Here is a 16,243-nt window from a genome sequence, read left to right on the forward strand (position 1 = left end):
ATTGCATGTCTACTGACTTGCAGGCTACTCCCTGTATTTCTTACTCAGAGCCCTGGATGTTCTCATGTGCTTCTTACTTTCTCCCAGCATCCCTCAGGCTTCTTAGGCTCTTCACTCCTTCCTCCCTCTGCACAGAATGGCTTGGGACTGCACTTTGGAGAAGATGTACATGGAACCCTGTCTGCAGGTGTCTGTATAGGAGGAAGGTACGGGTAGGGCATCAGGGCAGGTGGTGCAAATTATTGGGCCCTCGACCTGATGAGGTTGAGCATCAATCCACATCCTGCTTCATGTTTTTGTTTTCAGCCTTTTCCTCCTGTTAAGGAGTCGTCCCCTCTCCCCACCAACCCCGCACGCCACACTTTTTCTTTTTCACTAGAGGAAATTCTCTTGGCAGCCCTGACTATTGACTGTCAAATCTTAGTATCTAAGTTGATTGCAAGCACTAAATACTGGTAAAGCTACATTTCCTCGACTGCTGAAGGAGGACTATGTCTCTGTATAGACCGAGAATTCAAGACATACATTTCCATGTGGTGGAAAGACGTGGGGCTAGGAGCTAGAAATCCTGGGCTCCAGGCTCCGCTCTGCTGCAATCCAAGCCACATTGCAAAGTGGGTTGAAGCATGTTTTCTCATCAGGAATGTGGAGATAATAACTGCTGTCTGCCTAATCAGGCTTATTGTCAGGATTTAATGAGAGAATGCATTCTAAAATGTTTCAACCACTGTAAACTGCTTTGCAGAGTTCAGAAATTAATAAATAGGATTTTCATGCTGGATGCAACCTTTTAAAACATCTAGTTCAAGTCCAACCTTCTAATTTTAAAGATGAGAGAAGTATAACAGTATTAAGTTTTTCATATCAATGTTAAAAATAGCTCTATGATAAATAGTTACAAAATTGATATGTTCTAATGCACAAATCCTTCACTGAAACATTGAAATTTATAAAAACATAAGGGATAAATATTTGAAGCACTGAAGAATTCTTTGCTTTACAAAATCTTTCTTTTAAGTAGCAAGCCTTCTCTTTCAGGACCTTAAAAATTGTTCCAGTACATATCTCTTGTATGAGGCTAGGAGTAGACATTTAGATTATGAAGAAATATGAAGTCAAGATGCTTCCAAGGAATATTCCAGAAATGCCAGGCCTTTGGAAGGCAGATTAAAATGTCAAGGTTGTGGTAGAAAGCAGGAGGTGTTTGGGGGACCCAAGAGCAGGACTGGCCTTTCCACCTAAGCTGGAGCTCCTCAAGGACGCTTCACTGGTTATATTTGTGAGGTATGAGGTAGCCTCATGCAGAGGAGACAAGAGTTTCTGCAGTGGGTCAACCTGGGGTTGATTCTTGCTTCACCGCTTGTTAGCTGGGTGGCTTTGGGGACATGACTAAATGACTAAGCTTCACTTTCTATAGCAAGAAATATGCATGGAGCACTTACTATCAGAGTTGCAGTCACCCACTGAGAAGACCTTGGTAAAGAGACAGTCATCATGCATGACACAGTGAGTTCCCTTCTCCCTGTTGCAATCTCAGAGTCTCACACTGAGGTCTGAAGGGGTCCAATAAATAATACCACCTTGCCCTGCCTGAGGACCAGTTCAGAGCCAATTGTATGATGGATGTAATATATATATTACAATGATACAAATATTTACCTATGTATCTGTGTTTCTATCTATGTGTCTATGTTTCTATCTATCAACATCCAATGTGAAATATGCGTACCAATATCAGCTTTATTGCTGGTAAAAGCTGGCTGGGAGGAATAGCTTACATATGCAGCAATAATGAACTTCTTGATACAGCATCCCAGAACTAGACCACACACTCTGTCAGAGACAGCATGAACCAGCCATGGGCCTTACCACGTGGATGCCTGCCCCTGTGGACTCAGGGTGTTGAGATGAAGACAAGGGTGTTTGCTTTCCTTGGGCCAGTCTTGCCCTCAGGAAGAAGGAGAGTGGAAGGCGCTAAGCCACTTATGTTTAATTTCTTCTTCCAAACTCATTAGACTGGTAAGTAACTTAGCTTCCCTGCAAAAAAGAGAGAGTGGCAAGAGGGAGACCAGGGATATTACAGGAATGGATGTGCTTCCACTGGGAAGAAAATGTCAGCTGTGAAGATCAGGATTTCCCTCGAAATGAGCACAGGGGGCGTGGTGCAAAGTATGTGGGAAATGCATGTTTGATGGATAAATGAGTTTGTATTTAACCCTAATAGAACTTCATTTTGTTAGAGGAGACTGATCATTTCAGGCAGTACAGAGCACTTTGGATTCTGGTTTTCTCATCTGTGGTAAAAATCATCCTACTTTCATGTGCTTATTAGAACAACATAATCAATACACCATCAGTGTCCTGATTTGAGGTACCAGAGGCTGACTGTTTTACAATGCAGGGCCACAGGGTGGGGTAATGGCTTAGTCCAATCACTAAGGGTCGACCTGCCTTTCAAGGTACCATTCCTTCATTAACTGTCACTATTATTCAACCAGTGGATGATCTTCTTAGCTGCGCTAGCTCTCTGTGTACATCTCTATTGTGGCCACAAATGTATCATGAGATATTTGGTCAGATGCTTTCCTGACATCAAATTATGCTATGAAATAGCAATAGTTTGGTGTAATAGAGAATAGAGGCTCTATATTATTTATAATATTTATAGAGGCGCTACCATTATTTATTTAAAATTTAAAATCAAACATAGGTAAAAAACTTTCCACTTCTCACAATAACTAAGAGAATATTTTTATCTCAAAAGCAGCCTATAAAGACCTCATAAAATTTCAACCTACTTTTTCACTGTCAACAGAGACCCGTTGTCAAGTATATTATAACTATGTATATGTCTCTACTCTCTAGACGTGGAGAAAGCAAAGACCCAGACAATTTTCTCGATAGATCAGAATTCACAAGTAACAGCAGGAATGCTAGAAGCTAGTCTGGGTGGGAGAGACACACTCTGCATGAACTCTTAATTTTAGTAAGCCGTGCTGAGAACAGAAGTCACTGCCAACTGGTTAGATATAAAATAAAAAAATATTATGTGCTTGGCAGAGTGGAAAAGTCATGCACTGCAGTAATACAACTCAACATATTTGTCACCCAAAATAAAAAGGGCACAGTCTAAAACTTGAGGTTTGCCAGGTTGGAGGGAGCAGAGAAGTTTTATATTTGTCAGTGTGCCCTCAAGGCAACAATATCTTAAGTGATATGAGACATCGTCCTGCTGGATTTCAGCACATGAAGTTTATCCAGTGTCCCTGTGGCTGAGGTTTCCTTAGAATGTCCTTCTAAGTGTAAAGGAGAGTTCAGAGGCACCAAGTAAAAGGACAGAGGCCATGTGGCGTCTTGATTTTTCTCCTCTTTTTCACTTCTCAAATCCTAAGGAAGAATCTCATCGTCTGAGGGCTAAGTTATTCAAATAATAGCTTTTCTTCTATCTGAGGCACTCTGCTAACTGCTGTCGCAGAATCTTCCTACATCTTGGCAGAAAGTGGCTCCCTGTGGCCTGTTCATCAGATGCAACACCTGCATTTCAAATCACTTATGGTCTGGCCTCCCCCTCTTAAATAAAATGAATGGTAAGATGTTTAATTTATATCAAAGTAATAATTTAGAGAATATATTTGTACTCATCATTCACTTTAAGAAATAAAATATTACAAATACCTGAGTATCCCTCCTCTATTGTATTCTCCTCTTAATCCCAAAGGTGGCTACTGTTCTGAATTTAAGTTTATTTCCATGCAGTTTGTCGTATTTTACTAAAAATATATTTATCCATATCATATTATTCGCATGATTTAAAACCTGATATAAATACTACCATTATTGTATGTGTTCTGCAAAATGTTTCATTTATCATTATTGTTTTTGTGAGATTTAATCATGTAAATATGAATAGCTGTAGTTCACTCATTTTCACTGGTGAGTAGTATATCCCATTGTTAGAATGAATCACAGACCAATTTTCCATTCCCTATTGATGAATATTTTTAGTCTCCAGAACTGTGAGAAATAAATTCCTATTGTTTAAGCCACCCAGTCTGCTGGTATTTTGTTGTAGCAGCTGGAAGAGACTAAAATAATATATATTGGATCTTTTCCTAAATATCTAGTCTTTTTACATGATCATTTTAATCTCTTTTTTTTGAATTTTTAACATTTCCCTTTTTCCATTTTCAGCTAAGTGATTGTCAAATGCTTATTGACTCCTGCATTCTTTAAAATTTAGTCTTCTAATGTTCTAAAACCTAAAAATTCTATTTTTCCCTTTTATTTCTAATTGTTTCCCAAGTTCTGTTACCTCTCTTTTCAAATGTTCCATTCTTTCAATCACTCCATTTGTATGTTTTCCTAATTCTTATTTATGTTTCTCAAGCATATGTCTGTCATTTCTTTTAATTCCTTTTGCTCTATTCTGTTATAATTTTTATCTCTTTTGTCGATATACATTTCTGGCAAGCTTTCATTTTTGTAGGGATGTTATTTTGATTATTTATTATTTTTCCATAAAATAACTTTGTAAGAAGTTTGAACATGACTCTTGACTGTTGCTCATTTTTATAGAGTTTTCTTATAATTTCAAGAAATTATTATGCACTTTTTAATCTGTTCTAGCTTCACTGCTTGAGCGCTCTCTCTTCTGTTTTTTCATACCGTGATGTCCCCATACTTCCTGAATTCTGCTTCTTCTGTTCTCCTCCCACACTTTTATCTTGTCCTTCTTTATTTTTTGCACTTATTATTTGTATCTTACTCAGTTAGATTCTACTTCAAGCTGTTTTACTTGGTGTGGAATTTTTGTCCTGATAATGAGATTTGGTATGCTTATTTTGTTCATTCATTGGGCCAAGACTGTTCTAGCACCACCAGAACTTTTTGCTGTCCTCTTGCATTCACCCTTGAGTTGGATTTTATAGAAAATCCTTCCAGTTTCAGTTGCTGTTCTCATATTGCCCCACTGCATTTACTGTTGGAAAATTTGAGAGTCTCTTCATCTAAAGCTATCAGAATCCCTATTGCCCTTTCCTCTGCTTCTCCTTAGACAGTTTTTGATATTACAGGGGTTCTGTAGCTGATAGTACAGTGATGGTGGTTCATCTATACCTTCTCATGTTTTGGAGTTTTTGAGCATACTGTATCCCTTAGTTTTGTCATAGATGTTGTCTGTGGGCCTTTGGTTTTGCCATTCTATTTTCTGTGTCTGTTTTCATGGGGGATTAAGAGAAATAAAAAAAAAATCTTGCCCCATCTTTTTTCTTCCCAGAGTCTTTCTCATCCCTCATGTATGATTATTTGGATAATAATCCAAATGGATGGAAAGTAACATCTTTCCATCATTAGAATGATTTTTGAGAACTTTTGGGGCAGAAAACAATGCCCACTTTTAGGAAGTAGTTGCTTATTTTGAAAAAAATTCAAACCTACAGTAAATTTGAAACTATACACACCAAAAAAGAAAAAAAGTAACTATGTGAGGTGATGGATGTGTGAATTAGCTTGATTATGGTAATCATTTCACAATATATACACATATCAAATTATCATATTATGTACCTTAAATATATACAATTTTTATTTGCCAATTATACCTCAATAAATCTGAAAAAAGAAAGTATCATACAGCAAACTACTGTATAACTTTTCCCCAGCTTTACCAATTGTTACCATTTTGCCCCTTTTGCTTTATTACCCTCTTTTTCTCTCTCCCCACACACACATACACACATACACACAAGTGCACGTGTGTATTGTTATTACTGTTTTTATTGTCTTTGCTAATCAGTTTGAAAATACATTGCAGACATTATTCCCCTTTATTTCTTAAAACATCAGCCTGTTCTTCTAAGGAATAAGAAAATTCTCTTACAAAAACACAGTGCAGTGATCAAATTCAGTAAATTTAATGTTGAAACAATACTGTTATCTAGCATATACACATTTTACCAGCTGTTTAAATAATATCCTTAATTTTTCAAATTCCAGTTCTAGTTCAGGGTCTCTTCATGGCATTCAGATATCAGTTCCCTTCAGCTCCATTTAATCTAGTGTAGGTTAAGGATTCAGTCTTTATCACAACATTGACCTTTTTTTTTAAAGAAGGGAGTCCAGTTGTTTCGAAGGATATTCCTCAAGTAAGATTTGTCTGATTGTTTTCTCATGACTTAGTTATGCATTTTTGTCAGAACTATGATATTTGCTGTTGTGTCCCTCAGTGTGCCACATTAGGGGCATGTAGGGTCAGTTTGTTCCATTATTGGCAATATTAATTTGATTGGTTGGTTAATGTGGTGTTCATTAGTTTCTCCACTGTGTAGTTATAGTTTTCCCTTTTTTAGTTAACAATTTATCTGTGGGGAGATAATGTAAGATGTTGTAGATATTCTATTCCCCATTAAACTTTCACTTAGTGGCTTTAGCATCTATTTGTGGTTCTTATGTGTATCTGTTATTACTGTGATGTTCATAAAATAGTTTTATAACTATATCAATCTTTTTATACTCATTAATTGGCACTTTAATGCACAGAAGAATTTCCCTTCTATCATCTTATGTAATTAACAGTATGATTTTATGGATTTTTAAAATTAAATTGGTTATAATCAGTTGCTATCACTATTCACTTTAATGCTCAAATTGTCCCAGATTTGGTTGATGGGAGCCCCTTTAAGCTGGCTCCTAAGTTCTTTTTTTTCATGTTTCTGTAATTTTTGAGAACTTCCTTACTTTTTGGAACAAAAAAGGCATTCTTGGAATGTTATATTCCAAGGATCCCTGGTTCTTTTTAGTAGAGAATGATATAAACCAAGATCTAAGCAACTGGTATGCTCATGGCTATGGCAGTGTCATTTTTTTTAGACTCCTGTGTGTGTGTGTGTGTGTGTGTGTGTGTGTGCGTATGTGTGTGCAGAATGAGCTAGGAAATCTATTTCTCTCTCTCTTTCTGATTCTGATCTTGCTTTCACTCTCCCTCATATTGATACTTCTAATTCCAGTCCAACACAGCAAGATTATTCATTACTTTCCCCCATTCCTTATTTGTATCTCTTTTCTCTGACAGTGAGAACACTGGCTCCAAAAAATTACATTTATTTACTCTATTTAAACACTTTCTAAACAAAGTAGTTTTAGAATACGTGTTTACCATCAATAACAGCAAATTTGCTAAATAGAATTCAAATTTTCTTTGTAGTTCTTTTTGTCTTTAGACTGAGTATATAATCAAATTGCCTTCTTTTTTCCTTCTTGTTCACGGCTAAATAATTATCTATCTATCAGTCTATCTATCTGTCTATCTACCTATCTATCTATCACATTTTCTTTATCCATCAATGGACACTTAGGCTGCTTCAATATCTTAGCTATTATAAATAATGCTGCAGTGAACATGCAGGTGAACATATCTTTCTGAGTTAATGTTTTTGTTTCCTTTGCTAAATAACCAGACATGAGATTACTGGCTCATATGGTATTTCTGTTTTTAATTTTTTGAGGAACGTCCATACTATTTTCCAAAACGGCTATACAAATTTACATTCCCACCAGTAGTTTACCAGGGTTCCCTTTTCTCCACATCCTTACCACTCTTGTTTTCTTTTTTAACATCCTTATTGGAGTATAATTGCTTTACAATGGTGTGTTAGTTTCTGCTTTATAACAAAGTGAATCAGTTATACATATACATATGTTCCCATACCTCTTCCCTCTTGCGTCTCCCTCCCTCCCACCCTCCCTATCCCACTCCTCTAGGTGGTCACAAACCACCTAGCTGATCTCCCTGTGCTACTTATTGTGTTTGGGGTCTCCTTTTTGCAGGCTGCAGGTTCGTAGTTCCCGTTGTTTTTGGTGTCTGTCCCCAGTGGCTAAGGTTGGTTCAGTGGGTTGTGTAGGTTTCCTGGTGGAGGGGACTAGTGCCTGTGTTCTGGTGGATGAGGCTGGATCTTGTCTTTCTGGTGGGCCGGTCCACGTCTGGTGGTGTGTTTTGGGGTATCTGTGGCCGTATTATGATTTTTGGCAGCCTCTCTGCTAATGGATAGGGCTGTGTTCCAGTCTTGCTTGTTGTTTGGCATAGGGTGTCCAGCACTGTAGCTTGCTGGTCATTGAGTGAACCTGGGTGATGGTGTTGAGATGGAGATCTCTGGGAGTATTTTGCCGTTTGATATTACGTGGAGCTGGGAGGTCTCTTGTGGACCAGTGTCCTGAAGTTGGCTCTCCTACCTCAGCGGCACAGCCCTGACGCCTGGCTGGAGCACCGAGAGAGTGTCATCCACATGGCTCAGAATAAAAGGGAGAAAAAAATAGAAAGAAAGAAAGCCATAGAGAGAGAGAGAGAGAGAGAGGGAGGGAGGAAGGAAGGAAGAGGATAAAGTAAAATAAAGTAAGATAAAATAAAATAAAGTTATTAAAATAAAAAATAATTATTAAAAAACATTTTATAAAGTAAAAAAAAAGAAACCAAAAAAACGGATGGACAGAACCCTAGGACAAATAGTAAAAGCAAAGCTATACAGACAAAATCACACACAAAAGCATACACATACACACTCGCAAGAAGAAAGGGGAAAAAATAATCTATCTTGCTCCTAAAGTCCACCTCCGCAATTTGGGATGATTCGTTGTCTATTGAGGTATTCCACAGATGCAGGGCATATCAAGTTGATTGTGGAGATTTAATCTGCTGCTCCTGAGGCTGCTGGGAGAGATTTCCCTTTTTCTTCTTTGTTCGCACAGCTCCTGGGGTTCAGTTTTGGATTTGGCCCTGCCTCTGCGTGTAGGTCGCCAGAGGGCGTCTGTTCTTTGCTCAGACAGGACGGGGCTCCTTTAGGAGCCGCTGCTTCGGGGGCTCTGGCTCTCTCAGGCCGGCGGGAGGGAGGGGCATGGAGTGTGGGGCGGGCCTGCGGCAGCAGAGGCCGCCATGACGTTGCAACAGCCTGAGGCGCGCCGTGTGTTTTCCCGGGTAAGTTGTCCCTAGATCCCGGGACCCTGGCAGTGGCGGGCTGCACCGGGTCCACAGAGGGAGGTGTGGATAATGACCTGTGCTCGCAGACAGGCTTTTTGGTGGCGGCAGCAGCAGCCTTAGCGTCTCATGCCCGTCTCTGGGGTCCATGCTGATAGCCGCGGCTCGCGCCTGTCTCTGGAGCTCCTTTAAGCAGCGCTCTTAATCCCCTCTCCTCGCGCACAAGGATACAAAGAGGCAAGAAAAAGTCTCTTGCCTCTTCGGCAGCTCCAGACTTTTCCCCGGACTCCCTCCCGGCCAGCCGTGGCGCACTAACCCCCTGCAGGCTGTGTTCATGCAACCAGTCCTCTCCCTGAGCTCCAACCGAAGCCCGGGCCTCAGCTCCCAGCCCCTACCCGTCCCGGCGGGTGAGCAGACAAGCCTCTCGGGCTGGTGAGTGCTGGTCGGCAACGGTCCTCTGTGAGGGAATCTCTCCACTTTGCCCTCTGCACCCCTGTGGCTGCGCTGTCCCCCACGGCATCGAAGCTTCCCCCTCTCCACCACCCGCAGTCTCCATCCGCGAAGGGCCTTCCTAGTGTGTGGAAACTTTTCTGTCCTCATAGCGCCCTCCCAGAAGTGCAGTTCTATCCCTATTCTTTTTGTCTGTGTTTTTTCTTTTGCCCAACCCAGGTACGTGGGGAGTTTGTTGACTTTTTGCAAGTCTGAGGTCCTCTGCCAGCGTTCAGTAGGTGTTCTATAGTTGTTCCACATGTAGATGAATTTCTGATGTATTTGTGGGGAGGAATGTAATCTCTGCGTCTCACTCTTCCGCCATGTTGAAGCTTCTCCTATTATTTTTGTAATTATTCTTGCATGCTTATTTTTAAAATATGAACTTTCGTATAAACTTGTTTAGTTCGACAGAAAATCTTGTTGGCATTTTTCTTAGTATTGCTTTACATTTATAAACTTAAGGCCAACTTGAATTTCAATTATTGTTAAATGCCCAGCACCTAGCATGTTGCCAAACTTGTAACAGACATTTAACAAATACCTGTTGGATGGACAAGTGAATGAATAAATGAACACTTTTATGGTTTACAGGTTTTATAACTTGGCTCAAGTAGGCATGTCCTTGAATATGTTATATTCTAATTAAAAGTTTAAAAGTAACTTCTTGGGATAAAAGTCTCAGTCACAATGTTAACAAGTGTATTTTTCTATCTTAAGAAAAAGGTCTTTATGTAAAATTATTTAATAACAACCACCCTATAGCATCTTTGAATGTATTAAAAAAAAAGGCATCCTTTCCTCAGAAACTTCACTATCATTTGTTGAAAAAATAATATCCTGAGTCTTTAAAGGATAAATTTCTTCATTATTTAAATAAATACACAAATATCTGATCTCTTACATGTGACTAGTTCCCTTTCGTGCTGTGCAGTGCTCAACTGACTCACAGTCGTACAAGGCTGTCCTACGTAATAGTGTTTAAAACAGATTTGAAGTAGGGTAATAACATGAGCAATAATAAAAGTCTCATTTTCACCTGAAGATGACAAGCCTAAAGACTAGAAGTAGGTACAATGTTCTGAGGTTTTCTCTTTACTGGTTTCCATTAGCTTGTCTATACTCTCTCTTATGACATAATTCCTATATCTTTGCAAGAAGAGATTTATTTACACCCTTTTCTGTGTGTAGACACATGCACACAACTCCTTTCATTTTAAGAAATCCCAGTAGGCTTTTTAATCTCTTTGTGCCTCTTTCTCTACTGAAATGCAGCTGCCTCAGCTATGGAAGAGAGCAGCCAACTGGCACAAGACAAGAAGTACAACAGTTGGCAGAAAGGAAATTTTGTTAATGACACCAAAAATGTGAGTCAGTTTTCTTGTGAAAAACTGCATGATTAAATCTTTGATGGAGAAATGGCAAACTTTTAGTAATCTCTTAGCATAACACGTTAGTCTTTATTACATATAATTTTTCAGTATCAATGATATTTCTTTTTTGAAAAGAAGGGAGCAGGGGAACCATCCACCAACAGAAGATAAAAGCTGTAAATATCGTTTGCCAAACTTTTTTATGTTTATGAATGTAAATTTTGTCATTTGCAGTGCCAGGTGAACAGTTAAGGATTTCCCTAGATTTATGGGAAATTTTCCTCACATACACATGTTTCTGGGTAGAGTTAAAAGTGTAGGTTTGAGAGCCAATGATTGGTATAGCAACTAGAGCATGTTTCTCTCTGGCATCATAAACTCCATGGAAAGAGTTCAGGAATCATAATACAGGTGCGCTCACTGATGCATTGTTTGGATAAGCTCCTATGAGCTTTCATAAGGCATTTAACTCACCAAGAGACAGTCTTCCATAGTAGTTAGAGGAAAAGAGTGTTGTCAGAAAGACCTGGTTCCTGTCTTGGCTCTGCTGAACTGTTTTAATAAGTTAATAAGCTAATTTCTCTAAATGTTAATTATCTCATGAATAAAATTGGATGTGGGTAAGATAAAAGCAATACACTTGTGTTGTGAGGGTTAGAATAGGAAATGCTTAGCATTCTACTAGCTATTATGTTCATTAAGTAAGGTAGAACAGGAAGTTCTTCCCAGTTAGCTGTTTGTAAATGTGAACTGTGCAAAGTAGGGAAAGTTAGTGGAGCAATACTATTGTTCTAAGTCTACATGTCATCTCAATTCCACAGAGCAAACAAGAATCTGAAATCTAGTGTTCAGTAATTTAATTGTCTGGAGACAATGGGTCACCACAGGTTTTCAATATATTTTAGGACAGTCTTTCTGGTGCCTTCCAAAAAGAAGCCATTGATCCTATTGTAAAAATGTCTTGTGGGATGTTTGTGGGATAGGAAAAAAATAAAAACATTGGGCAAATTAAGAGGTGTTAAGACTCAATAAAAACTATGGCCAAAGTATCCACTGTCGATAAAGCCATTTTACTCAGATGCAGAGCTAGCCAATAGAAATTGCTGTGATAATAGAAGGAGTCTGTTTCTGTGTAGTCCAGTATGGTAGCCACGAGCCACATGTGTCTATTGAGTACTTTATATGTGTGTAGTGTGATGGAGGAACTGAATTGTTAGTGTTATTTAATGTTACTTACTTTAAATAACCAAACATGGCTAATGGCTACTGAATTGGAGGGCCAGTGGTGTCCAGGACATAACTGGAAGTGTAAATTATTCTGAAAAGAAAGCATCCCCTCAATCAACAATTTTTAAAGATCAGTGGTATGCACCGTACCAAGATGACTTCCTGCTAGGTAGCGTTTGTGTATATCTTCAGCATAATTCTTGGGACATGGTTTGCCAGCATTGAATAAGTATAGCCCTGTAAATTTGTTTTTTGGATGCGCTCTAGTTCAGTAGGACTGAGCACTCACCTGACTAGGGCAGCTTGGCCGCGAAACCTTCATTCTCCCCACCCCCACCTCCACCTTCAAGAGCTGTTATAAACACTGGAAAAAAACTGTGGACCATCTGTAGCTGCAGATGGGGATTTGTGGACGGTGTACAAGTTGCAGTCATGGAATCAGCAGAGATGCCCAAAATATGTCATCCAAATTGACCAGTCAGAATGGTGAGGAGAACATTATCTTGTTCAGATACTTGGTCTCACAAACACACTCTGGTGAATGGGCCCCTCATAGGGTCACAGGCTCATTCCCTTTCCTCATTCTCTGATAATACTACTGGTTTAACTTTCAGCAGTCTGGACTCAGTCTCAGGGACAGTTTCACTGCATGACCGTCTGAAGTACCGCAAAATGCATCGCTATTGGCATTTTCTACTATTGATTTTTCCTGCACAAAATAGGTTGTGAGCAAGTGATCTTTTGTCTTGTTTGAAGCAATGAATACTGTGGGCAATGGATTATGTTGATATGATTAGGCTGGTGAAGTAAAATTTTTTTTTTATTCATCATCTTTGAGTTTTTCTTGTGTGAAGCCTCTAACATACATAATTTTGCCATGTCAAGCTTAAAGTCACATCGAGGCTAATAGACTAAACTGTTTGAATTTGCTGAGAAGGCCACAGTTATCAGCACCAGACCATGAGGGCCATTTAAGGTAACTTGGTTTACTTGTGAAGCCAACAGCCCCTTTCTCTCAGACCTAGAATTTTATACATCTCTAAGTTTTGATAGATTCATATATTGCATTTAAGATGCATCATAATGATATTGAACATGGGGCAGTTTGATCCTATGTATCTGGTAGAATGATTCAATAGAGAATGCCAATGTGGAAGAAAATAAACCAGAGCACCATTAGCCTGGGTCTTTATCTGAGAACGCCAGGCTTCAGGAGACTCTCACAGGGCATTTTAACTTGGAGAAAGATGTGGCATGTTTTATAGGGCTTTAGCAGGAGGGATCTATCAGAAGTTCAGCCAGTTTCTGGAGTGCTTGGTTAAGGACTGTTCTCAGAGGAGATAGAATTTATTCTGTGGGTGAGCAATGATTATTGAGCAATTTGGATTTTATCAAGAGGGCCGGAGAGGAACAGTTAGGGGCTAAGCCCAAGTACAAGAGGGTGGGGAGAAATGACTACAGGGGACAAGGAGCTGCAAGGACCACTGTGGAAAATTTGCAGTCCTTCAGCATCTCTCACAAGTTATGCAATCAAATAGTGTAATAGTGCTTTCTTTCAAGAAAGGAAAGTTAGGCTAATGAAGACCATAGTTCCATGGGTTTTTGTGACTGGGGAAATACATATTCTGAAGTGGGATATGAACCAAGCATTTTGGGGGCACAGTGGCTATGGCCATGCTAGGTGGGCATTCTTACCCCCTACTCCTGTCTACAGGGAGGAGCTTGATCAGGATCTGTGGATCCCTACTGGTCCCTCTCTACCCCTGGAGAAGGAGGAGGGCTGGGCTTGAAAGGTGAGTTGGGAGGAGAAGCAAACAGCATGGCCCAGACCCTCCCAGGCCTGCACAGAGGGTGCAATCCAGGCAGCTCACCCTGCTTGGCAGTGAACTTGAACTCGGAAGCACAGCTCTGCACTGTGCTGGTCCAGGTGACTGTACCCAGGTGTATGAGTCTGATTCAGGGTGTACCAGCCAGCTTTGTGGCTGAAAATCTCACCCATGTTCTCTAGACCAATTTTACCAGTAATACGAGTGATGTTTTGATCTCCATCTATCTGAATTATGCATCTGTTTTTCCATTAGTTCCAAACTTAGAAGTGGGGGGACAGGATGATTTAATTACTGACCTCCCAAAGGTAGGTCAGTGGGCCTAGGAATTCTTGGGATAAATTTTAAATTATACTGTTGGTACATGGAAAAAATACATGGGTGTGATCTGGGCCACTTTCAGAATTAATTTCAAACCAAATAATAATAATAATAGTAAAATGATCACTGCTATTCATTAAGCACTTAATATGTGCCAGGTAATGGCCTAAGCACTTTCCGTATGTTGTCTCAGTTTTTACAGTAAGTCTAATAAGTACACATGATGAGTAACCCCATTTTTTTCAGGTGAGGAAGCTGAGGTTTAGCGAGGTTGAGTAGCTTGCTCAGGGTCACTCTGCTATATGTGGTCATTCATGCCACACAGTTTCTTATAGACCTGAGCTCTGCATCTGTCTCCTTGTGTTGGACTAGCTCACACCCTCACTGTTCCCTGATGACTTATGCAAATGGCCACTCTAGGGTATGGCCTTGAAACTGCCTTCACCTTCCTCCTGATTCCTTAACACTTTTTCTTTGGCTTTTATCTTTCTCTGGTTCCATATCCAGACTTGGCTAGATGCCTCTGATCCCATTCTGTTTTGCTGATCCTCTGAACTCTGCTTGTCTCTTTTTATACCTTGGCTTTCCCGTGCAGTATTTTACTTTGCTCATATCCTTGGATTTGTGGTCCCAATTACCTTGGTTATAAATATCAGATACAATTTTAGTTAACTTAGTCTCTTTTTCTTTTCCTGCAAGAAGAATATGATTCAGAGGGGCTGAAGGAAGGGATTTAGACAGTAAAATCTTATATATTCAATGCTCAAAGCAGCTATGTTATCCTGTGGTCAGAAAAGAATTATTCCTCTGAAATAACCTTGCAGTATTTGCTTTACTGCTAAGTGATGCCTTTTTGCCTTTTGGAGAAAAATGCCCCACAGATGATCGTGGGTTGCTGTGAGTGCACACAGAAGAGTAGTCAAGGTGAGGCTGAGATATCTGAGCTTAAGAGTCAGGCTCTGGGAGAATGTAGAGGACACCAAACACCCAGATCAGGGTATAAGCAGATTAGACACTGTGTTGGTCGATCCCCTAGAGAAACCAGCTTCACGTGGTAAATGTGAGGACCAAGCTCCGGAAAATGTGAAGTCAAAGCCAACAGGAGTACATGAATGGGAAGGTCTGGGGAGCTGGGAAGGCCCAAGGACTCTTGAGATCTGAGGTCCACTTTGTCTTGAAGGCACAGCCCTCTCACTATGCAGTCTTGACAACCACCTTCTAGGTACTAGGACTCACTGTTAATTGTAATCCATTTTGCTCATCTGGGCGATTGGTGAATATCTATCGAGCCTTTGTTAGGTGCACAGCACTTTCAGGAAGTACACGATATACTAGTGAACAAACGATATGCTGGTGAGAGAAATAGGGAGATTAGCAGTCATTGCGGGAAGGGCTGGAATTGTAGGGCCCTGCTGGAACGTCAAGGAGGGAGGGACATCCAACCAGCTGTCCTTGAGAGGTCAAGGAAAGCTTCCTGTCTGTAGGCGGTGTTGTCCAGTCTTGGATTTGCAGGGTAAGTAGGCGTCAGCAAAGTTTGGGGAGAGGAGTAAGAGTATTCCAGGTAACATGCTTGAGAAACCGAGGGCAAGAGAGAGCACAGGACACTGAAATTACCCAAGGATGTTAAGCTTAGCACAATCTCTGAGTGTGATGTGGGGAATATCAGGAATTGACTCTGGATAGGGCAGCAAGAGGCTTGTAGCTCCTGTTAAGGGTTCTGGAAGCCACTGAAGGATTTTGAGCAGGAGAGTGATGTGGTCAGGAGTTTATTTTACAGAGATTGCTGTGGCTTGTTCAGAGAGCAGAGTGGAGAAATAGAAGTTCAGGCACTGGGAAAACCAGTGTGCAGATTGTGGAAGAGTCCCGGTGAGACGTGACAGTGCTTTGAATTGGTGTTGTAGCTGCATGAATAGAGAAGTGGATGGGCTAAGGAACATTTAGAAGGTAAGATCTGCAGGATTTTGTTGTTCACTGGTGCAGGAGTTGAGGGTGAGGGCTAAGGAAGCATTAAGGATGACTTCTAGGGTGGTGCTTGGACACTG

This window comes from Neophocaena asiaeorientalis, unplaced genomic scaffold (assembly GCF_003031525.2).
Source record: "Neophocaena asiaeorientalis asiaeorientalis breed wild unplaced genomic scaffold, Neophocaena_asiaeorientalis_V1.1 scaffold148, whole genome shotgun sequence".
Taxonomy (NCBI): domain Eukaryota; kingdom Metazoa; phylum Chordata; class Mammalia; order Artiodactyla; family Phocoenidae; genus Neophocaena; species Neophocaena asiaeorientalis.